General features: G+C 47.0%; 1 protein-coding gene across 8 annotated transcripts in view; it reads right to left on the bottom strand.

Moving 5' to 3' along the window:
* ATP2B2 (ATPase plasma membrane Ca2+ transporting 2) overlaps window positions 1–25797 on the bottom strand; it is a 210137-nt gene extending 184340 nt beyond the window's left edge. For 6 of the 8 annotated variants that reach the window (XM_081245756.1, XM_081245762.1, XM_081245755.1 and 3 more), the window contains exons 1-2: window positions 25297–25797; window positions 7413–7507 (exon numbers count right to left, since the gene is read on the bottom strand). The gene's annotated coding sequence lies outside the window, so the exon portion shown is untranslated. The remainder of the gene's footprint in view (window positions 1–7412; window positions 7508–25296) is intronic. The other 2 variants (XM_081245758.1, XM_081245757.1) reach the window with 1 other exon arrangement.
* Between the last annotated feature and the right edge of the window lie 1083 nt (window positions 25798–26880).

Raw genomic sequence — 26880 nt, 5'->3', positions numbered from 1 at the left:
CAGGGACTAGGGAGACAGGGCTAAGAGGACTTGGACTCTGCTCAAGGAGGGCGAGAGGATCATGAAGACTCTGACGTTGATCCATGTGCTCAGAGAGGTTAGATCATTTCCTCTGGGTCACACAGCCAGGAGGGAATATAGGGCATGAAGGTCAGACCTCTTTGAGTTAAGGTCCAAGCAAGCTCCTTCCACTGCCCCACTCCTCCTAGGGAGTTAGGATCTAGTGAGAGAGATGTAACTGAACAGCCAAGTAAAACACAATAGGGTACATTCTACAACAGAGACCTATCTGAAGAGCTGCAGGGACAGAGGGCGAGTGGTTAACTTTCATGGGGATGGAAGTCCTGTTGGGGATGTTTCAGGGGAGGTGAAACCCAAGCAGGGTCTTCAATTAAGCTAAAGAAATCAGATAACTCATGTGGTTAAAATTGTGTGTAAAGTAAAAGTCATAATGCCCTGAGTAAGGAGCACTGGGTTTATATATGCATAAAATGCCTGCGCACAAGGTGTGTGAACTGGGTGCCATCTCTGCTCGTGGTCACACAACAGGTAGTGAGGTCCCTGTCCCTGGAGGTAACCAGCAAGAAATTAAAAAGTTACCAGTCATTGGGTGGGGTTGTTGAGGAGTTCTTTGGTTCCTTCTAACAATAAGATGCTACAAGTTTTTATTGTTCTTCCCTAGTGAAGGGAAGGCAGCTCCCTTCTTAGTTCTCCCACTGATCCTGGGGAGGGTGCACCCTCGACCCCAGGCAGGCCAAGGCTGAGAGTGAGGCCTGAGGGAGCTCAGGAATGACTGGGACCCCAGTGGCCTTCGACCCCACTGGACTCTGACGCAGCAAGTAGTTTTGAGCAATTACCTACCAGGCCCTTGCATATTGGTTACCTCAGTAGCCCCCATGCCAGCCCCTGACCACTCTACAGACAGGCAAATTGAGGCACAGAGAGGAAAGGGCCCCACACTGAGTGACTGAAACTGTCTGGTCTTTCCAAGCCTGAGCACAGTGCTTCTGCTACTGCAGCTGCCAGCACCCAGCGAAGATAGACCAAGTGAAAGGAAAGACCCGGAGGGCACGACCCCTCCCAGGCCGGGCCCAGGGGATTGTGCTCTTGGCATCTGAGGTTGGGCATCTGGCCTGTCTGCATGATGCCAGGGGCCCAGCAAAGGGGGCAAGGCCTGCCATGCAATCAGCTGGTGGGGTTGGGGGCGTGGGGGAGAGAGTAGGCTGGGGTGGGCACGTGGCCTACAGGAGCGCCTTTGGTCCTCATGACAACACCAACACTGTGACCTGTTTCTAGATCAGCCAGCTAAGGCCCAGAGAGGGGAGGTCACTTGCTCAAGGTCACCCAGCAGGGCCAGGTATGAACCCAACGTCCATGCTCTCTCTACCACGCCACGTGCCCACTCTACTTCCTACATATTTTCTTGTTTCATTCTCACCTTGGCGCAGTGCGGTGAGCAGAATTCCCCCAGAGACAGTGAAAAGGCGCCAACAGTACCATCTCAAGGCTCAGGGTCAGACCTCACTCCACAGCAAGAGTCGCAGAGAAAGGCTGACTTGAATGCAGCCCATCCCTAGCCTTCCTGCCCACAAGCCCAGCATGAGTGCGCTAGTGGCTTCTGTTATGCATCTTCTCCTACTGCAGCTCCACTCTGAGAATAGAAATGTCCCTGGGACATTTACCTTCCTCCCCGAGAAGGGGTAAAACATTCTGCCCCCTGAACTTCAACCTGGGTGAGCGGATCCCGTAATACATTCAGCTGCACAAGTACTTGTCGGGTGCCGAGCACAGGACATGGCATGTGCGAGGCACTGGGCGGTGTCCCCATGAAGATGGCTTTGCCTCCAGCATGCCGGAGGTGGCCTGGGTACCTGGAGGTGGGTAGGGAGCATCTGATTGGCATTCTCAGAGCCTTTGAGGCAGGCAAGAAAAGAATGGGGTATGAGAATTTAGGGCACCTGGTGAGGCACAAGCTCAGACCTCTGGCTGGCTGCATGAGGTCAGAGCCTCCAGGAGCCTCGCCACGGTCACCCTGAGCCACCAGGCCTGTGAGCAGTGCGGAGCAGTCGCCCCAGCTCACTCAGCGAGCTCCTGGCAGGGCAGGCCTATGGGCTGGGAGGTTTCTTCTGCCTGGCCAGACGCTGGACTCCCTGGAGGGCACCCCAAGAGCCACATGGAGCTCGCCAGAGCCCGTTTGGGCCAACAGCCTTGCTTGCAGGGGAGGAAACTGAAGCCCAGAGAGAGAAGAGGGAGCATGCCGACTGGGTGCCCAGCACTGCACGAGCCCTTTAAAGATGCCCCTCACTCTGCTCGTAAAGTAGGAACCATCTCCACCTTGTACATGGGAAACAGAGACTGGAAAAGCGCAAGATTCACCTGGGATCACAGAGCTCAGACTGGCAGTGTTGGGACTCGACCCAGCACCCAGGCCTGCTTGTGCCTAGTCCAGGGCACTCCTACCCGGTCACGGCACCTTTGGAAACGGATTCCTGGCTCTCAGTTCGAGTGAAGTGGGCACCTCCAATATTCAAGGTGGGGGAGCTTATTTTAAGAATGGAGATCAGACAAGAAGGTGGGGTCTACTACCGACCCCTCACTCTCCAGGGACCCGGGCTGGGGGTGCCATGGGGATGATGGGCTCGGGGTTCCCCTGCACTTCCTGTGTAGACAGAGGCCCAGGAGTGGGTCTCATCCCAGAATGACAGTTGATTGACTGATGAGTTATCTGACCACGGAAAGAGCAGGTGAGGGTTCTCTTGTGGTCCTGGGAGCACTCATGTCCACCTGCAAGGAGACAAAGGCTTCCTTCCCGGGAAGGAAGCCTCTTCCCCTCACCTCTCGAAGATTATTGCTGGGAAGGACCCTGGTGGCCCCAGCACCCACCTGCCCAACAACAGCCAGGTGCACTCCTACCTGTCCTGTGGCCTTCCCCTGTGACCCCATCAACAGCTGGGACCATGGCTTCCCATGTTCCTGGAGTCCAGTTCACAGTCAGGGCTGACCAAGGGCTTGGGTTCAAACCCACTTGCTCTTCATATAAGATAATGGCTGAGAGAGCCAGACTGGGGTTCGCTAAGGCCAAGTGTTCATGAGGGATCTACTGGAAGCTAAGGAGTCAGTGATGTTGAGGCCACTGTTCTTTTAGAAAATGATGTAAAATATTCTTTGAGCCTATTTCAGAAATGTGAATGAACCTGGAGCCCATTCAGAATCAGCTTCAAACAATTAGGAGGGTGTTGTGTGTCCCCCAAAAGGGATGTTGAAGTCCTAACTCCCAGTACCTGTGAACAAGACCCTATTTGGAAATAGGGTCTTTTCAGAGGTAAGCAAGTTAAGAGAGGGTTATTAGGGTGAACTCTGCCCCTACAGGACTGGTGTCCTTATAAAGGGGAAATTTGGACACAGAGATAGACAAGCAGAGAGGGAAGATGATGTGAGGGTGGGGATGGGGTAATGCATCCACAAGCCAAGGATCACCAAGGACGATGAACCTTCCTAGAAGCTGCAGGGGAGGCCGGGAACAGACTCTCCCTCACGGCCCTCAAAAGGAATCAACCCCGTGATGCCAGACTTCCAGTCTCCAGATCTGTGAGACGCTAAACGTCTGCTAATTTAAGCCACCCAGCTCGTGGTGCTTTGTCACAAAAGCCCCAGCAAACTAACACAGGTGGCAAAGTGTTCCCAGTGTTTGTACGGTTCAGAGAAACTGATATGGTTCCAGTGGGAAGGGGCCCCGGGTCCTCACACCTGAGGCAACCGTTCCCACTGGGGCCACCGGGGGGCAGAGACCCACTGAGCAGCAGGTGACACTCCATGCCCTGAGATGTCCTCTCCCACTTAATCCTTCCAACAGTCTCAAGAGGGAGGGCTTCTCACTCCCATTTTAAAGACATAAAACTGCAGTGGCAGAAATTTAAACGCCTTGCCAAGGATTGCACGGTAAGGACCTGAAACCGGCAGGAAAGCCCTGGAGCTTGGTCGTCTGCCGCGCCCACCTCCCCATACAGAACCTGTTTTGAGGAGTTTCCGGGGCTTGGGGTGCATTGCCCCAGCCTCTCTGCTCCATCCCTGGTATTGCAGACTCTTGGGCAGACTGGCCAGGGCATGGGCCCACGTTTTCTCTGTTCTCTCATTGAGGAGAGCAGGATGCAAGGAAAGGATGAGATGTTGACGCATCCGCAAATACTTTAAAAGCCCTTATGTGTGCAAATTTTCACCTTTCACACAGCACTTTCGCACGCATCGTTCCCCGGCTCCAGCACTGCCCCTCAGATGGGAATTACCGTCCACCTCTGAAGGCCCTCTGCTTTGGCCACTGAGGAGCCAGCAGGCTCTGTGGGGGACAGTTCAGCCCTTCGTGGTCTCCCACAGGCTCCCGGAGGGCCTGCCCCACCCGCAGGCCTGGGGCTTGGGCCCAGCCCAGGCCTGGCCCCAGACTTGGAAATGCAGATGGCACCAAGTCAGATCGTAGGTGGTCCACTTCCCCCAACTTACACTGCATTTTGCTAAAAGCCTGGACTCTGGAGCCAGAACTCCCGGTTTCAAATCCTGGCTAGGGTAAGCTCCATGCTTCAGTTTCTCCTTCTGTAAAACGGGGATAATGGTCGTGCCTGCCTCATGGGCTGTTGTGAAGGCTAAATGATTAGTGGTTTTTTTTTTTTTTTTTTTTTTTTTGGCGGTATGTGGGCCTCTCACTGTTGAGGCCTCTCCCGTTGCGGAGCACAGGCTCCGGACGCACAGGCTCAGCGGCCATGGCTCACGGGCCCATTCGCTCCGCGGCATGTGGGATCTTCCCGGACCGGGGCACGAACCCACGTCCCCTGCATCGGCAGGCGGACTCTCAACCACTGCGCCACCAGGGAAGCCCTGGTGTTTTTTTAAAGCACTTAGAGTAGGGCCTGGCACGTAGCCATCACCATAGTTAAGTGACTGCTCTCATTATTGCTGTTGCTGTTTTTGTTATCAGTTCATTCAGCCGGCATGGACTGAGGGCCGTACGCGTGGAGTCAGATGGATGAGGTTCAAATCCCACCTCTACTACTAACTCGCTGAGCAACCCTGGGCATTTCACTTCACCACTCTGTGCCTTGGTCCCCTCCCTCTTCTGTGAAATGGAGATAATGAACGTACACATATCACAGGCTGGTGGTGAGGCTGAGGGGCTCGGCCCCATGTCTGGCTCACAGCCAGTAAGTGCTTAGTAAATCCTAGGTACTATTATTACCATCAATATCAGAGTTACTGTGATTCCTGCCGGCTCAGGCCAGGCCCTCCACAGCTGCCCTGGGAGAAACTCTCGCCATCACCTTGGACAGATCCATTAGCGTTTGGGGCCCGGCCAGCCCCTCCTGTGCCTTCCCTGGAGTCTCCCTGCCCACCCCCAGCACTCCAGCCCTAGAACCTCAACCCAGCCCTTCCCTGCATGCCTGCCACCCCCCAGTCCTCTCCCAGCTGCAGACGGATGTTTTCCTAACATTCATCAGATTGCTAGAGCCCTCCAACAGCTTTGCCGCTGCACACAGACTGCAATGCCAACTCCTCATGGGGGCCCTCTCAGTCCGGCCCCAACAATCCTGGCAGAGGGGTAACCCTCTGCCTGCGTTGCCTACGTGGGGCCCTCACTCACCCCTCCCCAGCCCACTGCCTTCCTTGCTCTTCCTCAACCCCACCAGGGCCGCTTGCTCCTTGCCCCCATCCCCATCCGCCTGGAATGCTCTCCCCACCACCCTGACCTCTGCATGGCTGGCTGCTTCTCCCATCGGGACCTCTGGTCAGAAGTCCCCTCCTCAGGGACTGCCCGCCGTTCCCCACCTTGCAGCCCTGTTTTGTTTTCTTCACAGTGCTTACCATGCCCGGAAGCCATCTTCTACATTTATTTGGTCACCTGTATGAGGACCGGGTCTCATGCGCTTCATACTCAAAGGCACCCCAGGGGTGAATCAGAGTGTAACAGAGACTGCACATAGAGGATGCTCAGTAAACACTCATAAACAGATAAACAGGTGGCCAAGCCCTGGCTCCAAGCATCCTTTAGGGAAGAGCTAATGCACCTTTGTTGTTATATAATAAAAGAGGTGGAACCCCAATGGTGAAAATTCCACTACGTTTTGGCCAACCATAAGCCTGGGAAGCCGTTCAGCCCACCTCGGCAGGAGGAGGGGGTTGTCACCTCTTTCTCCCGTAATGGCTCATAGATGGCTCTCCTCAACCTCCTTCCCCACCCACGCCTGTCAAAAGCTGCTGGGTTTAGACGCCAGTGTTTCTGTTCCAAATTATCGATTGTTTAATATTCAAGAGATGGCATTAAATAAATATGTGCACAATTATGTAATGTGTTTGGAAACAATCTGGTTAGTCCCAAAGTGCTTGGGCAAGAAACAAAACTTCAGCATGGTAAGAGATCTGGGTGATCTCTGAGGGCTGAGGAGAGGCACACAGCTGGTCTGCCTGTCTGCTTCCTCCCCTATTTGGGTCTGGAGTCACTCATCTTTCTTGATGCCGGCAGGGTAGGGTAATAGAAAGTGAGTTCAGAATCTCTGAGTTGCACCCTGGCTCTCCCAGCTCCTGGCTGAAAGTTACTTCTCTCTGGGTCTCAGCGTTCTCACCTGTGAAAGGGCTGACGACACCTTCTGGGAAGGTCAGATGAAATCCTGACTCTGAACTCTAGCCCAGAGGCTGTTCTTTCGGAAGGTAAGTTGCTTCTGATGCCCAAAGATGAGCAGTGTGACCTCTGTTCCCTGACAGGGGTGGGTCTGGGGGAGCAGGCACGGACTCTGAGGTTCTTAGATATATAACGCAGGGCGGATCGAGCAAGGCAATAACAGAGGCCCAAAGAAAGGGCTTTGGGAGAACAGAGGAAGATGTGGTTAATCCCAGCTAGGAGCCAGAGAAATCTCACAGAGCTGCAATATGGGCTGGCTCTGGAAGGCTAAGCGGCATTTTGACCCCAGAGAGAGGGCTGTCCCATTTAACTAACATGCACTAGGCAGCCAGCATTTATTGAGCACCTACTATGCTCCAGCTACTCTTCCAAGCACTTTACGTGGATTACCTGTGCTTGACCTTGACAAGAGGGAGATGCTGCTGCTACCCCATTGTACTGACGAGGGGCCTGAGACTTAGTTCAGTGTGTGCAGTGAGGCTGCCTTCCTCCTACGCTTCCTAGCTGTGCTCCCTATTTTCTAGCTGTGCTCCCTATTCCAACGCAAAGACACCTGGGGGGATTTCCCCACACCTGCACAATGGTGCATAAATAATTCAAGTGGCCCCGCTAGAATGGCAGAAGGAAGGCAGCTGCTGTCAAACACTGTTTTCCTGCTTATCAGACCCTCCATCAGCACCCCCTGCAAGGCTGCTCTCTTCCCAGATCTTCCCCATCTCCAGTTCCAGCAAAACCCCAGTCTCCAACTCACCCCTCCACGTCTTCTGGTTAAATGAAAGGCGTCAGGGTTTGGAAAATAGGGCCCATGTCTTGCCGGCTCTGGGGACTGGGTGACGAAGTTCAGCTCTGGAAAAGGGGAGATGGCATTGGTTAGGGGTGGGTGACCCAGTGGGGACTCAAGTCAGCAAGGAGTAGGAAGGGAACAGTGGTGTGGAGCGTCCCCTGTGTGCCGGCACTAGGCTAGTGCCAGGGTCAGGTCGGGTGGAGATGGAAGAGAAGCAGGGGAACGCTGCCCCTGCCTTCCCCATCAAGACCTGCCTGGGTGGGCCTCACCCCTCCCAGGCCCCGTCTCAGGGGAGCTAGTCTACTGCCAGCAGGGTGTCAAGGTGGGGTCTCCCTGTCCTCTGTCTGCTGTCTGGTGTGGCCTGCAAGGGCAGAGGGAGTGAGGCAGAGTGGTCACGGGCATGTGCTCTGGAGAGACAGAGGCCCTGGGGCTCGTGGCTGGACCTTTCCAAGCCTCTGTCTCCCCATCTGCAGGATAGGATAATAATATCTATTTTTACATTCACTTGTGTGTATGTGCGTGTGTGTGTGTGCAGTTTTATCATGTGTGTAGTGTTATGTAGCCACAATCACAATCAAGATACAGAACTTTTTGTCACCATAAGCTTCCTTGGGCTGTCCCATTATAGTCACCACCTCCCCCCACCGTGCCGCCTGCATCCCTAACTCCTGGCTATCCCTAACTCCTGGCTATCATGAATCTGGTCTCTAATAATGTTGCTTTTTTAATGATATCTATAAATGGAATCATGCTATGTGTGACCTTCTGGGACGGGCTTTTTTCACTCAGCACAATTCAGTGGAGATTCATCAGGTTGTTGTGTGTATAGACAGTTCAATCCTTTTTATGGGTGAGTACCACTCCATGATGTGGGTGGACCATAGGTAGCTTAATCATCTATTAAAGGACATCTGGGTTATCTCCAATTTTTGGCAATTATTAGTAAAGCTACTATAACCTTGTGTACAGGGTTTTTGTGTGAACATAAGTTTACATTTATTTCGGATAAATGCACAATAGGACAATTATTGGGTCACATGGTAGTTGTATATTTAGTTTTTTTTTTTTTTTAAAGAAACTTCCAAATGGTTTTATAGTACCATTTTACATTCCTGCCTATGATGTATGAGTGAACCAGTTTTTCTGCATCCTCACCAGCATTTGGTGTTATTTTTTATTTTAGCTGTTCTGACAGGTGTGTAATTATATCTCACTGTGGTTTTAATTCACCTATCTTTAATGACTAATGATGTTGAACAGCTTTTCATGTGCTTATTTGCCATCTGTATATCCTCTTCATGGAAATTTCTCTTCATGATTTTTGTCCATTTTCTAATTAGATTGTTTGATTTCTTTTTATGGTTGAGTTTGGAGAGTTTTTTATACATATCAGATACCAGTACTCTGTCAGATTTTGTGGTTTGCAAATATTTTCTCCCAGTTGGTAGCTTGTCTTCATCTTTTTAACGGGGTTTTTTTGTTTGTTTGTTTTTGTGGATCATGAGCTTTTAACTTTGGTGAAGTCCAATTTATCATTTTTTTTCTTTTATGGATCATGCTTTGGTGTCAAGCTTAAGAACTCTTTGCCTAGCCCTAGATCCCGGAGATTTTCCTCTTACATTTTTCCCCTAAAAGTTTTATAGTTTTACATTTTATAGTTAAGACCATGATCCATTTTGAGTTTTTTTTTTTTTTTTTTTTTTTTTTTCTCACCGTTGTGGCCTCTCCCGTTGCGGAGCACAGGCTCCGGACGCGCAGGCTCAGCGGCCATGGCTCACGGGCCTAGCCGTTCCGCGGCATGTGGGATCTTCCCAGATTGGGGAACGAACCCATGTCCCCTGCATCGGCAGGCGGATTCTCAACCACTGCGCCACCAGGGAAGCCCTTGAGTTAATTTTTGTATAAGGCATAAGACTTAGATAGGTTTTTGTTTGTTTGTTTGTTTTGTTTATGGATGTCCTATTGCTTCAGCACTATTTATTGAAAAGGTTATCATCTTTCCTCCATTGAACTGCTTTTGTACCATGGTCAAAAGTCAGTTGGGCTTATTTGTGTGGGTGTACTTCTGGGTCCTTTATTCCATCCCATTGCTCTATGTGTCATCTTTCTGTTGATATCACAAAGTCTTGATTTCTATATAATAAATCTTAAAATCAGGTAGACTGACTCTTCTTACTTATTCTTTTTCAAGACTGTTTCAGCTATTCTAGCTCCTTTGCTGTTCCATATAAATTTTAGAATAATCTTTTCCACATCTACAAAAATTTTGGGGGATCTTGGTAGGAATTGCAGAGAACTGACATCTTTACTATAGTGAGTCTTCCAATCCATGAACATATATGTTGCTTCATTTATTTAGATATGTAAAAAACTTTTTTCATCAGTTTTTTTTTTGTAGTTTTCAGCATACAAATCTCGTACATGTCTTGTTAAATTTACACCTAAGTATTTCATTTTTTGAGTGATTGTAAATGGCGCTGCATTTTAAATTATTGTGCCCACGTGTTCATTGCTAGTATACAGAAATACAATTGATTTTTGTATGTTTATCTTGTACCCTATGACCTTCCTGAAATCACATTACTTCTAGGAGGTTTTTTTTTCTTTAATAGATTCTTTTGGATTTTTCATGTAGATGATGAAGTTACCTGCAAATACGGACAGTTTATTTCTTCCTTTCCAATCCGTACTACTTTTCTTGCCTTGCTGCATTGGCTAGAACTTCCAGCACGATTTGAATATAAGTGGTGAGAGCTAACATCTTGCCTTATTCCAAATTTTAGGAGAAACCATTCAGTCTTTAACCATTAAGATAATATTACCTGTAGTTTTTTGTAGATGTTCTTTATCAAGTTGAACAAATTCCCCTCTATTCATATGTTTCTGAACATTATACCATGAATGGTTGTTGAATTTTATCAGATGTTTTTCCCACATTGATGGATTTATCATGTGATTTTTCTTTAGACCATTAACATGGTGAATTATACTGACTGATTTTTAAATGTTGAACCAACCTTGCATTCCTGGAATAAAACCTATTTGGTCATGATGCATAATTGCTTTTACACATTGCTGAATTTTATTTGCTAATGTTTTATTAAAAATTTTCACATTATATTGATGAGGGATGTTGGCCTGTAGTTTTTCTTTTTGGTATCGTCTTTGTCTGGTTTTGATATCAGGGTCATTCTAGCTTCATAAGATAAATTGGAAAGTGTTCCTTCCTCTTCTGCTTACTGGAGAACATTGTGTAGAGTTGGTGTTAATTTTTTAAGCATTTGGTAAAATTCTCCAGTGAAACTATCTGGTCCGGGGATTTCTTTTTAGGGTATTTAAAAATTAAAAATTAGGGCTTCCCTGGTGGCGCAGTGGTTGAGAGTCTGCCTGCTGATGCAGGGGACACGGGTTCGTGCCCTGGTCCGGGAGGATCCCACATGCCGTGGAGCGGCTAGGCCCGTGAGCCGTGGCCGCTGAGCCTGCGCATCCGGAGCCTGTGCTCCTCAACGGGAGAGGCCACAACAGTGAGAGGCCCGCGTACCGCAAAAAAATAAAAAAATTAAAATTAAAATTCCTCAATAATTATAGTGCTATTCAAATTATCTATTTCATGTGGGTGAACTGTAGTAGTTTGCATTTTTTGAGGAACTGGTCCATTTCATTTAGGTTGTCAAATTTATGTGCGTAGAGTTATTCATAGTATTCCCTTACCATCCAATTGTGTACTTGCGAGGTCTATAGTGATATCACATTTCATTTCTAATTTTGGTAATTTCTCTCTTTCCTTCTCTTTCTTTCTCTCTCCCTGTTAGTCTTGCTAAAGTTTTGTCAATGTTGTTGATATTTTCAAAGACTCAGCTCTTTGTCCCACTGTTTCTTCTCTATTCATTTTCTGTTCTCAATTTTATTGATTTCTGCTCTTTATTATTTCCTTCCTCCTGCTTGATTTGGGTTTATTTGGCTCTTCCTTTTTTATTTTGTCAAGATGGAGCTTAGATTATTGATTTGAGGCTTTTCTCTTTGCTAATTATGCATTTAGTACTATAAATTTCTGTCTCAGCGCTGCTTTAGGTATGTCACACACATTCTGATATGTTGTATTTTTATTTCAATTCAGTTCAATATATTTAAAAATTTTTCATTTAGACTTTATCATTGACCCATGGATTATTTAGATGTGTATTATTTAGCTTCCAAGTGGCTGGAGATTTCTCTGTTATCTTTCTGTTATTGATTTCTTGTTCGATTTTACTGTAATTGGAGAACACATTCTCTTTGATTTAAATTCTAATTTTGCTGAAGTTTATGTCCCAGAATATGGTCTATCGCGGTGTATGTTCTCTGGACACTTGAAAAGAATGTGTTCTATAAATGTTGATTTGATCCTGTTGGTTTACGGTGTTGTTGAGTTCTTCTATATCCTTGTTCTGATATTCTGTCTAATTGCTCTATCAATTATTGAGAGAGGGGTGTTGAAGTCTCCAACTATAATTGTGGCCAGTTCCATCACTATTTGCTTCACATATTTTATAGCTCTGTTGTTTGGTGCATATACATTTAGGATTGCTATATCTTCTTGGTGGCTTGACTCTTTTACTATTATATAATATTCCTTTCTTACTCTAGTACTTTTCTTTGCTCTGAAGTCTACTTTTTCTGATATTAATATAGCTACTCCTATTTTCTTTTGATTAATGTTGGTATGATATACATTTTGTCTATTCTTTTACTTTCAGCCTGCCTGTTTTATTATATTTGAAGTGAGTTTCTTGTAGATAGTGTATAGTCAGGTCATGTTTTTCAAGCCACTCTGTCAGTATCAGTCTTTTAATTGGTGTATTTAAACCATTTACATTTAATGTAATTATTGATATGTTAAAATTTAAGTCTGCAATTTTAATTTTTGTTTGCTACTTGTTCTTTCTACATCACTTAAAACTACATCAGAAAGTGTTATAATTTTTGCTTCAATTGTCAAATATAATTTGGAAAACTCAAGAAGAGAAAGAAAGGGTCAATTCCATTTACCCATATTGTTGCTTTACCATATTTTTTTTTCCTTCCTGATGTTCCAAGATTCATTTTTTATTGTTTATTTTCTTTTTTTTTTTTTTTTTTTTTTTTTTTTTGCGGTACGCGGGCCTCTCACTGTTGTGGCCTCTCCCGTTGCGGAGCACAGGCTCCGGATGCACAGGCTCAGCAGCCATGGCTCACAGGCCCAGCCGCTCCGCGGCATGTGGGATCTTCCCAGACCGGGGCATGAACCTGTGTCCCCTGCATTGGCAGGTGGACTCTCAACCACTGCGCCACCAGGGAAGCCCGTTTATTTTCTGTTTAGAAAACTTCTTTTAGCATTCTTTTAGGGTAGGTATTCTGGCAACAAATTCTCTCAGTTTTTCTTCATCTGAGACTGTCTTGATTTCCCCTTCATTCTTGAAGAGTATTTTTGCCGGATATAGGATTCTGAGTTGACAGTCCTTTCCTTTCAGCATTTGAAAAATGTTGTGCCACTTCCTTCTGGCCTCCATGGTTTCCAATGAGAAATTCACTGTCACTTGAATTGTTTCCCCCTTATAGATGAGGTGTCACTTCTCTCTCACTGCTTTCAAGACTTCTGTTTTGTTTTTAGTTTTCAGAAGTTTACCTATTTTTTACCTTGGTGTGGATTTTGTTGAGTTTATTCTCTTTGGAATTTTGCTCAGCTTCACCAATCTGTAGGTTTATGTTATTTGCCAAATTTGGGAAGTTTTCAGCCACTATTTCTTCAAGTATTTTTTCAGTTTCACTTCCTTTCTTATCTCCTTCCAGGAGTCCAACGACATAAACATGAGATCTTTTGTTACAATCTCACAGGTCCCTGAGGCTGTGTTTACTTTTTTATCTTGTGTCTTATTTTCTCTTGGTTATTCAGATGAGGTAATTTCTATTGTCCTATATTCTGGTTCAGTGATTCTTTCCTCTGTCCCCTCTGGCCTGCAGTAAAGCACATCCATTGAATTTTTCTTTAAAATGTCAGTTATCATATATTTCAGTCTAAAATTTCTATTTGGTTCTTCTCTATGCTTCTGTTTCTTTGCTGACACACTCTATTTTTTAAATTTGTTTCAAGTGTGTTCATAGCTGTTTCTTGGAGCAATTTTATGATGGCTGCTTTAAAATCTTTGTCAGATAATTTCAACATCTCTATCATCTTGGCATTGGCTTCTATTGATCGCCTTTTTTCATTCAGTTTGAGATCTTCCTAGTTCTTGTTATACGTGAATTTCTACAGAAACTTGGGCATTTGGGGTATTATGTTATGAGACTCTGGATCTCATTTAAACCTTCTGTTTCAGCTGGCTTCCTCTGACACTACTCCAGCAGAGAAAGGGGGTTGGTTGGGAAATCCAGCTCCCCATCAGGCTCCCACTGATACCTCCATGGTTGGGAGGTACAGGAGTGCCTTGTTACTGCTCCCAGTGTGGTCTCTCCACTATCATGACAGGGACTGGGGTGAGGTCTTGTCACCACCCAGTGGGGAATGAAAATCCTGGCTCCCTACTTGGCCTTCTCTGACACCACTCCCGTGGGGGACTTGGGATGCTTCATTACAGTCTGGTGAAGGGGGAAATCTAATCTCCCCACTGGATCTTTGCTGGTGGGGGTGGAGCCACAATGTTTTCTGTGGTGTTTAGTTAGAGTAGAGCAGTTTTTGCCTAAAAGTGTCTGTTCTGCTAGGCTGCCCCTTTCCTGCTTCTTTAGCTAGAGAGACCAGGTTTCTGTTGGGGCATTTTTTTGCCTGCCCATTGGCATTTCCTCATTTCTGGCTTCTTCAGCTCCAACTCTGGGCTATATGAGGCAAAAAGAAAACTCACCAGGAACTCACTGCTATGCTGTTTCTTGGGTGCCCAGGTCCCAAGAAGCAGGTCTATCTTCTCTCTATCTTTTAGAATTTTCTTATGTTTATTTTATATAGAATGTCTAGGGTTCTCAGTTGCACCTAGGGACAAGTACCTTTACTCCACCATCCCGGAAGCGGGAGCCCACCTGAAGCCCTCTTAACATGTGCTTTCCAGCTCCCTGGAGTTTTCCAGAATCACCTCTATCTTCTTAACACAGCTAAACAAATCAGATTTGCTAAGATGCCTGTCATTTCCCACGGGCTCCCAGCTTTCTACCTGACCCAGGTGAATGCCTACCTGTCCAGCCAAGGACCAGAAGAACTCCGGGCTTTTAGGAGGCCTTTTCCTTCTAAAGCTGTAGGTGGTAATGGGTGACCGAGCAGAGTCCCAAAGATGCCGATTTGTTAAAACTAGAAATCCTGTTGGGCATCTCTTTCAGGGTCTCTAGGTCTAACCTTCTGAGGTCTCTTCAGGGGAATACAGGGATCTGGGCAGTGTCGCTAATCAAAAATGGCTTAAGGGCTTCCCTGGTGGCGCAGTGGTTGAGAGTCCGCCTGCTGATGCAGGGTACATGGGTTTGTGCCCCGGTCCAGGAAGATCCCACATGCCGCGGGGCGGCTAGGCCTGTGAGCCATGGCCACTGAGCCTGAGCATCCGGAGCCTGTGCTCCGCAACGGGAGAGACCACAACAGTGAGAGGCCCACGTGCCGTTAAAAAAAAAAAAAAAAAAGGCTTAAGCCAGGGTGTGACAGTTCATAACTTTGCCTCATTCCCCACCACAGCTGGTTCCTCTTGCCTGGGCTGTGCATTACCTTTCACAAAAGGCTCTCAAGTCTGTACCTTATTTCCTTCCCTCCCCAGCTCTGGGAGGCAGGAAGCTCCCACCACCCTTTATGTGTAAAGTGCCTGGCTTCTAGAGGTCAGTGAGCTATCCAAGGCCACTTAGTTCCACACTGGCAGAGCTAGAATCACACCCAGGTCTTGTCACTCTGGCACCAAGGTCATTTTCGAGGCCTCAAATCATCTCTGTATTTTTTATCTAGGTCAAAATGGTTCTCAAAGTGTGGTCCACATGCCCGTGAGGGTTCCCAAAATGCTTACATGGGGGGCTGAGAGATCGAAACCATCTTCCTAATAACATTTAGATGTTATTTACCACCTTCACCTGTTGATATTTGTACTGCTGGTGCAAAAACTGCTGGTGCCCTAGCATGAATCAAGGGAGTGGCACCAAATTGTACTAGTCGTCATCCTATTCTTCATCACCACACGCAGGCGGTAAAAAATGCCAGCTTCACTAAGGAATGTCCCGGATGAAGCAGTAAAAATGATTAATTTTATTAACTCTCAACATGGGAACATGGAATGGGAAATATATGCATCAAGCATTCTGCTGTAACCCAAGTATGATGGGTGTTGGAGGAGAGGTTCTCCTATGAGCATTGAGCTGTGAGCTGAACTTGCCTGTTTTCATTTTTACATAAAAGAACAACTGACAGGCACACAATAGTTATTCAGACTTGGGTATCTGGCAGACGTTTTCTCAAAAATGAACAGAGTGAGCCTATCATTTCAAGGAAAACAACTGACAGTATTTGTTGCCAATGATAAGATTTGAGCTTCCAAAGTGAAAATTAGAATTTTGGAAGACTTGTATGTTCCATCAGGAACTAGACAGTTCCCAATACTTAGAGATGTTCCTGATGAGGTCAGTGCTAAGATAACAAATGTGACATTTTATGATATTGTATAATGAAATATGCAAACATTTAAAAGATCTGCATAACTCAATGAGCCAATATTTTCTAAATGACCAGTGCAGGATGTTGCAAAACCATGCATAGGTAAAAACATTTATCAAAGTGAAAGAAAAAAAATGGATTATAATGTACAATATGAAAAGTTCATTGTCATGGCTTCAGATTCTTCATTGCAACTAATTTTTAAAATGCTGTCTGTTCTGGGCTGAATTGTGTCCCTCCCAAAGTTCATATCTTGAAGTCTTAACCTCCCAGTACCTCAGAATGTGACTGTACTTGGAGATAGGGCCTTTTAAAGAGGTGATTAAGTTAAAATGAGGACATTAAATGGGCCCTAATCCAAACTGACTAGTGTCTTTATAAGAAGAGGGAATTTGGGCACAGAGAGAGATACCAGGGATGGGCACACAAGAGGAAGGACCCTGTGAGGATATAGCGAAAAAACAGCCAGCTGCAAGCCAAGGATATAGAGGCCAGCGTGCCTTGATCTTGGACTTCTAAGTGCCACAACTATGACAAAATACATTTCTGTTGTTGAAGTCATTCAGTGTGTGGTATTTTGTTATGGCAGCCCTGTAACCGAGCAGGACTCTGTGGGGCCTTCTTGCGGACAGACTCCCCCACCATGTCCCCCCACCTCTTGTTTATAAAAAAGTTTTAGCTTCTTAGGCCTTCTCTGAGTTCCAAAGAACAAATTTAATCAGAGAAGTGAGAAAATGCAGAAACAAAGGAAAACAGTCAAGCAAGACAAAATAATAATAGCTTAGCCATAAAACAAAGTCAAGGACCTTTAGTTCTTCTTCAAGGGCTCTAGGTAATCTCTTGAGCCATATCCTTGAGTTGTTTTGTGGATACTAAAATCCCCTCCAGGTAGAAGAAGCTAACTGAATGCTGACCACCACCATGTAGACCCCAGACTGGTTGAAACCAGAAGGATGATGATGTTAACTCCTGTAAAGCCACCCTATTACCTCACTACCAACCAATCAGAAGAATGTCCACAAGCTGATCAAGTACCCTACCACCCTCACCCCTAATGTTGCCTTTCAAAACCCTTCCCCAAGAGCCATTGAGGAGTTCAGGTCTTTTGAACACGAGCTGCCCATTCTCCTTGTTTGGCCCCATGTTGGGTGCCTTGCAGTAAATGCTATACTTGCCTTTACCACAACCTGGTGTCAACAGATTGGCCTTACGTGTGCGGATGAGTGGGTCCAAGTTTGGCTGAATAACAGCCCTAGCAAACTAATACGCTATCACTTGTTGAGTTTGGGTGTAGTATCAAAGAAGGATATCAACAATTATCTGAACGGCTATTAGAATCCTCCTCCCTTTCCCACAACATATCTCTGTGAGGCTGGAATTTCTTCAAACACAGTAACCCAAACATCATATGGCAACAGATTGAATGCTGAAGCAGATGAGAATCCAGCTGTCTTCAATTAAGTCATTAAAAAGACTTGCAAAAACATAAAACAACACTACTCTTCGATTTTTTTTTTTTGGAAAATATAGTTATTTTTCATAAAGTATGTTACCATAATGGATTTATTATTGTTATTTTTAAAAGAATTAATACATAAGTATTATTACAATCTCAGTTTTGACTTCAAATATGGTAAACATGAAGAGATAATATTCACATAAGCACAACTCTTTTGGCGTCCTCAATCATTTTTAAGAATGTAAAGCATCCTGAGAGAGAAAGTTTGAGAATGGCTGATTGAGGTCAGAATTTCCCCAACCTGGGTCAATCAAATATGACTGTCAAGATGATTACTATCTGTCCTTTAATCAATCTTATTTTTTCTTAATAGCTTGCCTTATTAAAACTTAAACACATTTATTTAAAAAGGAAAACCAGTGCCACTCACCACAAATAAAAGATGACCACAACAGAAAAATTATAACAGGATGTCCTGATGTTTAGTGGATTCTATTGCCTGCCTGAGGCCCTGAGTCCAAAGTTGGCTTGCTCTCTGCCTAGCGTCTAGCCAGTGTTCAGGCAGGGAGGGGGCCATAATTAAAGACACACTAGTTCCAGACAGAACCTTTTGCCTTGAGGTAACCTGGAAGACTGAAAGAGAACTGGAAACAGATGAGTTTTCTCACCAGGTGATGGGCTGTTATTTCATACCACCTAGTATCCTCTTAGGTACCATCAGGGGTATACACTCCACACTTAGGGATGCTCATATTTAATGGCACCGAGGCTAAAGAGGGAGGGACAGTGATTCCCTTCACAATCAGTGCTTCTGCCTCCTTGAAGGTGGGCAGGGGAAACGGTTCTACTCTTGCTCCCAAGCCCAAGACAATGACCTTGGCAGCTGAGCTTGAGAGATGAGAAATGGCGCATTCTAGTTCAGGCAAGCCCACGAGACATTCTGTGTAGTAGCCCTCCTCCAAAACCAAATCAGTTCATGGCCTGTGGACACCTCAACTCAAGCTGTGTGTGCCCCACTCTGGATTCTACCCCCTCCCACATCTGTTTTAACCTCGTACGTTCCCTTTCTAGGTGATGGCGCCATGGCCAAGAATGTTGCCAGCAACAGTGATTGCAACAGCTGCTCTGGAAACAACTCACATGTTCACCAGAAGGAGAACAAATCAACAAGAGTGCAATATCTTCATGCCTCGGAATACTATACAGCCATACAAATGCACCAACTCCAGCTGCAGCAACCACGTGGATGAATCAGAGAAACCCAGTGTTGCCGGAAAGAAGCAAGACTCAAAAGGTTCCATACTGCGCAATGACATTTTAAAGAACTAAAGCAAAAGCAAAACTAAACAATAGACGGTGTAAGCATACACACACGAGATAAAAATGTTTTTTTAAAAAAGGCATATGGGAATTCTCTGTACTTTCTATTCAGTTTTGCTGTGAACCTAAAATTGCTCTAAAAAATACAATCTATAGAAAAAAAAAAAAAGCAAGGAAATGATAAACACAGGATGGTCATTTCCTCTGGAAGAGGCAGGGGGTTGGGGTGGGGACACTCACACAGGAATATGCAAATTATTGGTGACATTCTAAGTCCACGATATACATTGTATTATTAAACTAACATATGCTACATAATTTCCTTTGTATGTATTAAATATAATACTAAAAAACGAAATAAAGGAAAAAATGTACATCCTCTTACCCAGTCATTTTGCTTAAGAACTTATTCTAACGGAAGTAATTAGAAATGCAAACAATGTTTGAGCCATATCGATGTTGATCACGGTGTTTTTCTTTTTAATCATGGCAATAATCTTGACACAATCTAAATTTCTAATCTAAGAGATTAGTTACGTAAATTACTGAGAAGCCATAGGACAGAATATTATGTATCTATCAATAATCAAGTTTTCAAATAATTTTTTTTTTTGGGGGGGTACACAGGCCTCTCACTGCTGTGGCCTCTCCCGTTGCGGAGCACAGGCTCTGGACGCACAGGCCCAGCGGCCATGGCTCACGGGCCCAGCTGCTCCGCGGCATGTGGGATCTTCCTGGACCAGGGCACGAACCCGTGTCCCCTGCATTGGCAGGCAGACTCTCAACCACCGCGCCACCAGGGAAGCCCTCAAATAATTTTTAATGACCCAGGAAAATATCTTAATAACCTGAGGTGAAAAATGCAGAGTAGATAAGATCTCAATTTCTATGACCTACAACAAGAAATGTATTATGTTTATAGCCTAGAAAAAAAAAAGATATAGTAATTTTGAAAGACATAATGTTCCCCAAATGTCAACACTGTGGGGTAAAGGTTTCGGTTCTTCTATAAAGTGTCTGTATTTCCCTATTTTCTGTAGTAAACATATATGTAGGAAAACATGCTTGCACATGGTACATCAGTCAGGAAGATGGGCTTGCCCATCCCCCAGCACTCTCACAGCCCCCTCCCCTCAAATGATTATCCCATCGTCCCGAGGCTGGACCTTAGTCTGATAAGCCTCCATCAGCCTGACTCCAGCAGGGGGCAGAGGAGGGAGGGAAGGAGGCCTCTCACATCCCCTCCCTCCCACCCACCCTTCAGTCTCCCCACAGAAGACCAAAGACCCTCTCAGTGTGCCCCTTGCCCACCTCGGTCCGACCTCTCCTTCCCTGGGCCCACCCTACCCAGTCCCTCTGTCCAGGGTTACCTATGGGGAACAGAGGAAGGGTCTGGGTCCCCGGGCTTTGCCTGGCTCTGCCCCAGCCACCAGCCAATACACCCCTACATGGGGGCACGGTGGGGTCACACCTGGGACAGCTCCGCTCCAGGCCCCAACTTGGGGCCTGCCAGTGATCCTCCCTTCTGACTCCACTTTCCCATCACTTCCCCTCTCTAGAGCTAGAAACCAGCCCCCAAAGTCCCCTCACCACATGTGTATCTTCTCCCTCGATGAAGCCATGTGCCTATGACATTGATAAAGGATGGCCTCTGGGCCTCACTGCTCCACTTTACAAATGGGGAAGCGGAGGCTCTCAGAGGGAAGACTGTGTACCTGAGGGCGCACGGCTGAAGGTGGCCAAGCCAGGATTCGAACTCAGGTTGCGTGGCTCTCAAAGCCAGCAAATTCTGCTGCCCCATGTGCCAGACCTGTTGCCCCCACCAGCAAGTGCTGTGCACTTGTGCGATGTCCTCTTTGAGTCAAAAATAAACCGAGTCTCAGTTCTGCTCTGCCATCTGCCACACCTCAGCTCTGAGGCAGGGATGTTGACTTGCTGTGTAGAGAGGGTGCACTCCCGCAGTCGGAACTGAGCAGCGAGCTCCCCTGGCTGGAGGTCGGGTCAGGGAGAGGGGCCGGGGCAGGCACAGTCCTTGACTGGTGGTGGGGGAGAGCTGTGGGCTATGAGTCAGCATCCCTGGGCCAAAGCTGACTGCCGCTGAGGCTGGGTGGCCTTGGGCAAGTCCTTTCCCCTCCACTGAGCCTCAGCTGCCCCACTACAAGGGGTTGGAACATTTGATTCTTTACAGGCCTGACAAGGTCAAATTCTGTGGCTGCAGGTCTTGGGGGGCGGCCTCCACATTCCTGGCCCTTTGGGGTCGACAACAGCCAGTGGGGAGGAGAGAGGATTCTTAGAGAGGGGAACCGGCTGGCCCAAGGTCACACCCTTCCTAACAACCATAACATCAACAGCAGTGATAATAATGCTTCCCTACTCATAAGACGCACGCAGCTTGTAACTCCCGAAGCACTCCCATGCCCATTATTTCATTCACAGTCCCCATTTTACAGATGATGAAACAGGATTAGAGAGGGAGAGGGAGCAGCCTAAAGCCACACAGCTGCCCTGTGGCAGGGAGGACAGGTCCTTATTCCCATGCATCTGTTCCATGAAACTTCTGAGTTTTAGTCCCCAGGGAGCTGTAGGCATGAACTTTCCAGATACCTGTCCAGGGAAGCCCCTTGTAAGGCAAAGTCCAAAAGTGGGAGGGACTCTCCACCCAGGAAATTCCTCAATTTAGGCATTTGCTGAACCTGTTTCCTGTGTTACAAAAATAACCACTGGGAATCCCAGGTGGAGGGTTTGCCCAACGCCCTCCACATGCGTTATGCTCACTTCCAAGGCAGGTGGGAGGGGCAATGGGTGAGGAGTCCAGTCCCGGCACTTCCCGCTTAGCCACGTGCCTTGGGATGAGTCCCTCTCTGCAAAGTGTGGGGGGTGGACAGGGTGGCTCCCAGGGTCCTCAGCGTTCCGAGCACTGTCCCCATCATTCCTGGAGGCAGGTCTGTCATTTCTCATTCATCTTTTGTCAGCCAGGAGCGGCCATGAATGCTGGATGGCCAGAACCCTGCTGGCTAAGCTCACTGCTTGTACCCTAGTATCTGGTACTCAGTAGGACCATGTTACCACTTGTAGATTGATGGTGGGGTTCTAAGGGGCAAATCCCGGGGACAGCTGTTTTGTATCACACAGAGGGTCCTGGGAAAAGGCCCCTCGAGGCCGTCACTCATCGAGCGCTTGATACATGTCAGGGTCTACTCTCCAAACTGTATTTTTATATTTTAACATCTTTATTGGAGTATAATTGCTTCCAAACTTTAAACAATCCTTCTTAATCCTCACAGTGATGGCTAAGAGTGCAGAGATGCTACTGTTGCCCCACACATAATCCCACAGATCTAACCACTGTGGTGTCATTTCTGCCACAGATTCTGCATCTCTTTGCCAGAGGACCTTCTCTGGTGGGCAGAGAATCCACAAATTCTAGGGAAGTAATGCCACTCCCCCAACCCTGGCAGCCCTTGGCCAATGACTGATGGGAGCTGGGAGTTAGTGTATAAATACCCCAGCTCCCTTGCTCCTTGGGTGGGAAAACCATGAGCTGTGGGCTCTGTGCTAGCTCTCAGAGTCCCCCAGAGCAACTGAGCCTCAGTTGCCTGTACTGATAATTAACTTGCTTAAAAACACCTCCTGCCCGTTCCTGTCTCACTTTCCTGTTCCCCTACTTGCATTCCTGTGCCTCCCAAATAAATTATTTACACTTGAATCATTGTCTCATGGTCTGCTTCTGGGAGAACCCAGGCTGAGATGAAAGGCACTGATATTATTCTCATGTCGATAGGAAAGAAGCTGACGCTCAGAGAGGGGTAACTTTCCCAGAGTGACGTGAAAAGCTCATATCTGAACCCAGGCCTGAGATGTTCTGTTTTAATCATCACATATTCCAGGAAGAAAGAACTAAGAGTGTGATTGAAAGTCTAGTGAGAGAATGGCCATGGAAGAACATTCACTCACTCACTCACTCAATCAAAGACACTTTATTGAAATCAACTGCTTGTCAAGTCCTAAACTGGGTGCTGAGGGTACACTGGTTAAATGCACCAGCTCTAGAATCTTGGGGACCTGGGCTCAAATCCAGGGTCCAACCATGTGCCAGCTGTGTGACATGGGCAAGTGATTCAACCTCTCCTGACCTCTGGTTTGTCATCTGTCAATGGAGGATCATGGTGGTGGCTACCACACAGGCTGCTAGGAGAGTAAACAGGCTCACATGTATAAATAAGTGCTCAATATGTGTCAGCTATAAGATGATGGTAAAATCAGTGAAAACTGGGAAGTGATACGTGGCAGCAATACTATTGTTTTTAGCATGTCTTATCACTTAGGCCAGTCTGTTGTTAAAATAAATAACTATGAGTTCCAGGGGAGCTGAAAATTTGCACTTCCCCCTACTTTTCCTTCCTCTCTTCCTCCTTCCCTCCCCTTCCTTCCTTTTTCCCACCCCAAAACCCCTGCCCTCTGCTCCTTGCCAGCCTCTGTGCTAGGCACGGGGACACAGAGATGACAAGACTCTCTCCCCAGGTAGCTCTCAGGGTCTGGGAGGGATTGAGGAGGTAGACAAGGGAAGCACATAGCTCAATGTGGCAAACAAAGGCTCACACAATGGCAGGGGAGCACGAGGAGGGGCACTTGACCCTGCTCATTGATGCTGAAATTAAGGGGAGTCAGAAAGGTTAAGTCACCTGCTCAAAGCCACAAAGCAAATAAATGGCTGTTCTGACTCCAAATTTCATATGATTTCTGGTATCCTGCCATGTGGTCACATTCTGTTAAGAGCCCCAAGGAAATCATAATAACAATGACTTCTATTGCAAGATAGGTCTTGGGGACTCAGCCCAAGGGAATCTTTTGTGGCTGACTAGCCAGAGAACAGAGCCTCTGAAGTCTCAACAATATGAGCAACCGAAGAGTTGAGAAAAATATAAAAGCAATAAATATTTATTTCAAAGGGAAGCTAATAAGACATATTTTTCTAAGAATTAGAAGCTGAGCAAATAGTAGAAATGTGACAAGACACTTTACTGAAGAATAAGTTGGAACTTAGGGCATTTTACCTTGCTGCAGATTACTGTTTTTCTTTTCAGTCATCTCAAGATTAATTCAACCACATAACAATATCTTTATTTTTTCCTCTTTAACACAGAAATAAATTAGATCCTAATTCTATAAATCAGATTTTTGTTTTGTTTGTTTTCAGAAAGCACATTTTCCTCTGATTTTTTCTTTTTTTTTCTTTTTTAAGACCTGGAGCAATCTGAGATACAGCTCTCTTAACTTTTGGGGTTAAAAACTTCTCCCTTCCAGAAGGAGACATTCTAAATGCTCCAATGAAAGTCAACCAGAACCCAGGTTTTCATATACAGAAATTCATTTTATAGAAACCTTGTCAAGACAATTCCAGGAACCCAGGCTGCCTGGGCACCAACATCACACACTCTTCTGATTATGGTGAGGATCAGTGTCACCCCAAACTCTACCGAATGAGCTGCAGAAGAGTTTTAAATAGTAGGAAATCCATGCCGGCTGAGGTCATGGTGAAAAGGAAGGGGAAACATTCACAGTTGCTCTGGGAGAGAAGGAAGCTGTTAGGCAGAGCGGCCAAGACCTGATGTAGACCAGAGCATAAACTCCAATCAGGCCAGGCTGCTGGCAGGATATGACTCAGCCTGCTGCTCCGCTGGCTGAAAGGGCAGTCTGGCTTTTCTCGACCCAGGTCAAGCAAGTTTAAGGCTCAGATAGGCCTGAGGTTGGTGGGAACGCCTGTGGACCCTTTCCGCCCCCTCCACTCTCATTTATGGCTACTTCCCTCTGGCCTGAGCCAGAGAGCATAGCGGTTCACCTGGCAGACTCCAGCCAGGGGCAGCCAACATGCAAAGTCACCGGAATGACTATGCAAATATTTTCTATCCCCTCCCCCACCAACACAGGGCCTCCCAAGCTGAGCTCCAGTCCTAATTAGCTCACAGGACAGTGAGTTGAGTACCTGATGGAAGAACAATTAGTGAATTCAGTGGGGAAAGAGGAAAGACACAGCCCCTGGAGAAGCAGGTAGTGCTGTTTTAGGACCAGGCAAGGCAAAGGTGAATGGATGCCCACATACTGCAGCACAGTGACAATGGGGCAAGAGTGCCAGATCCAAGCTAGGACCTGTGATCACTGCGGCTGCTATCTGCAAAGTATGATCCTCAGCACCACGTCCTTTCCCTTTAATACTCAGTTACCACATGCATCCTCCACAGGCCCAGCTTTGCACTACAAAGAAGTTTTGAAGTTTCGTATAAAGAAATATTCCCCCTAAAACGTGCTTCTAGTTTATGTGAACTTATATTTAGAAATAGATTTTTCTTTCTTTTTATCAGAAATCGACTTCAAACTTCTAGCCCACCAACCAGACATAACTGCTCACAATTACGTTTCATTTGACAAAGAATAAAATGTATCATAGTTACCTGTTTTGCTGTCTCTGGTTCCAAAAGCTAAGTAAGGAGCCCGCCGGCCATAGAGGGGGAGGTCTGAGGGCTGGTGCAGAGGGCCGGGGCTGCGAGTGTCCTAGCCATGCGGTCACAGGCACGGCTCAGTTTCCCCACCTGTACAGTGTGGAGGCCGGCCTCTGCCTGGGCTGCAGGAAGCAGGGCATAAGGTCTGGCTGGGCCGGCTCTCTAGGGCCCTCAGCAAATGGAAGTGAAGGAACATTAGCCTTGCTTTTGAACAATGTCAAAAAGTTGCATAAGGAGGGTAGCCGTGCTTATCGTGGGGCACGGTCCTGGCTTTCTGGAGCAATCTTGTGCAGCATTGCTGCAGCTCGAGAGGGAACACCCTTCCCATGGCCTCCGCCTCGCCTCAGCGCTGGGTGGTGACTCAGAGTGCTGCAAGGGGTGTGGGCGGGAAACCACTTAGGCATCACCATGGAATCTGACAGATTTGCCCCGGTGGAGCTGCTCTGTAAAGCAAAGGGGAAGAGGGACCCTGCTCCCTCCGGCAAGGTAAGTGGGGCTGAGGGAGCAGCTTTCATCAGCCGAACCCCCTCCCTGCCAGCGCGGCTGGACGCAGAGGACCTAAAGCACGTGGTGGCACAGGCTTCCGGGGTCGGGAGGCAAGTCCCAAGTCCCACCTGTGGGGACTCCTCCCCCCGCAAAGGGTTCAAAGACCCCTCCGACACTTCACGTCAGGAAGGCAACACAGAAGTCTTCCGAGCACCACGCCTGTGTGCTGGGCCGCCTACCAAGCCCTCTGCATGCTTTGCTTCAGCCCATCCTCACAATGACCGATTCTCATGCCCTTTCTACAAATGAAGAGGCTGAGACTGAACGCACGGCACACTGCGGCCCTGAGGCAGAGCTCGGACTCCAGCGAGATATTCCCAGGGCTCTGCAAAGCGTCGGGAGACCCCCAAACGGGCGTCTGTGGGCACGTGAGGAGCAGGAGAAGGGTCCCGAAATGCAACTGGTGGGGCCACAACAGCTCAGGGTGGAGGCGCTCATTTTAGGCAGCTGCCATGTTTTAAGGAAGTTTTCTGCGCTGTCGCGTGTACTCTTCACAACAGTTCTCTTCAGCAGGTGCTAATATTTCTATTTCACAGGTGAGGAGGTGGATTTTGAGTTGCTTCCCAAGGGCACCCAGCCATTCACTGTCTTGACCACCACCCTCTGTGACCCCTGGCCTCCAGCTCCTCATCTGTACAATGGGGACTTGAAATCACACCCTCCAATACATCAGGGTTAAATGAGGGAACAGAAGGGAAACACTTTAGAAACTGCAAAATGCCACCCAAATACCAAGGAGTATTATTATTTACTAAAATAGCTTAGTGGGGAGAGTGCAAGTGAGGCTGAGAATGGCAAGGTTCTGGATGCAATCCTAGATCCGGCAGAGTGTTAAGTGGCATTCTTCCCTGGACTGGAAGCTCCCGAGAGCAGGGATCGTATCTGGTTTGCCTCGGTTCCCAGCTCTGGGTATGGCACAGAAAGAGCCCTTGAAAAATCTTGGCTGAACTATTCAGGATTAATTCAGGACAGCAGGAGAGGATAGAGGGG

Source organism: Mesoplodon bidens (genome assembly GCF_964165515.1).
Source record: "Mesoplodon bidens genome assembly, chromosome: 10".
NCBI classification, from domain to species: domain Eukaryota; kingdom Metazoa; phylum Chordata; class Mammalia; order Artiodactyla; family Ziphiidae; genus Mesoplodon; species Mesoplodon bidens.
Note: the sequence above shows the minus strand (reverse complement) of the source record. Positions and strands in the feature narration are given on the sequence as shown.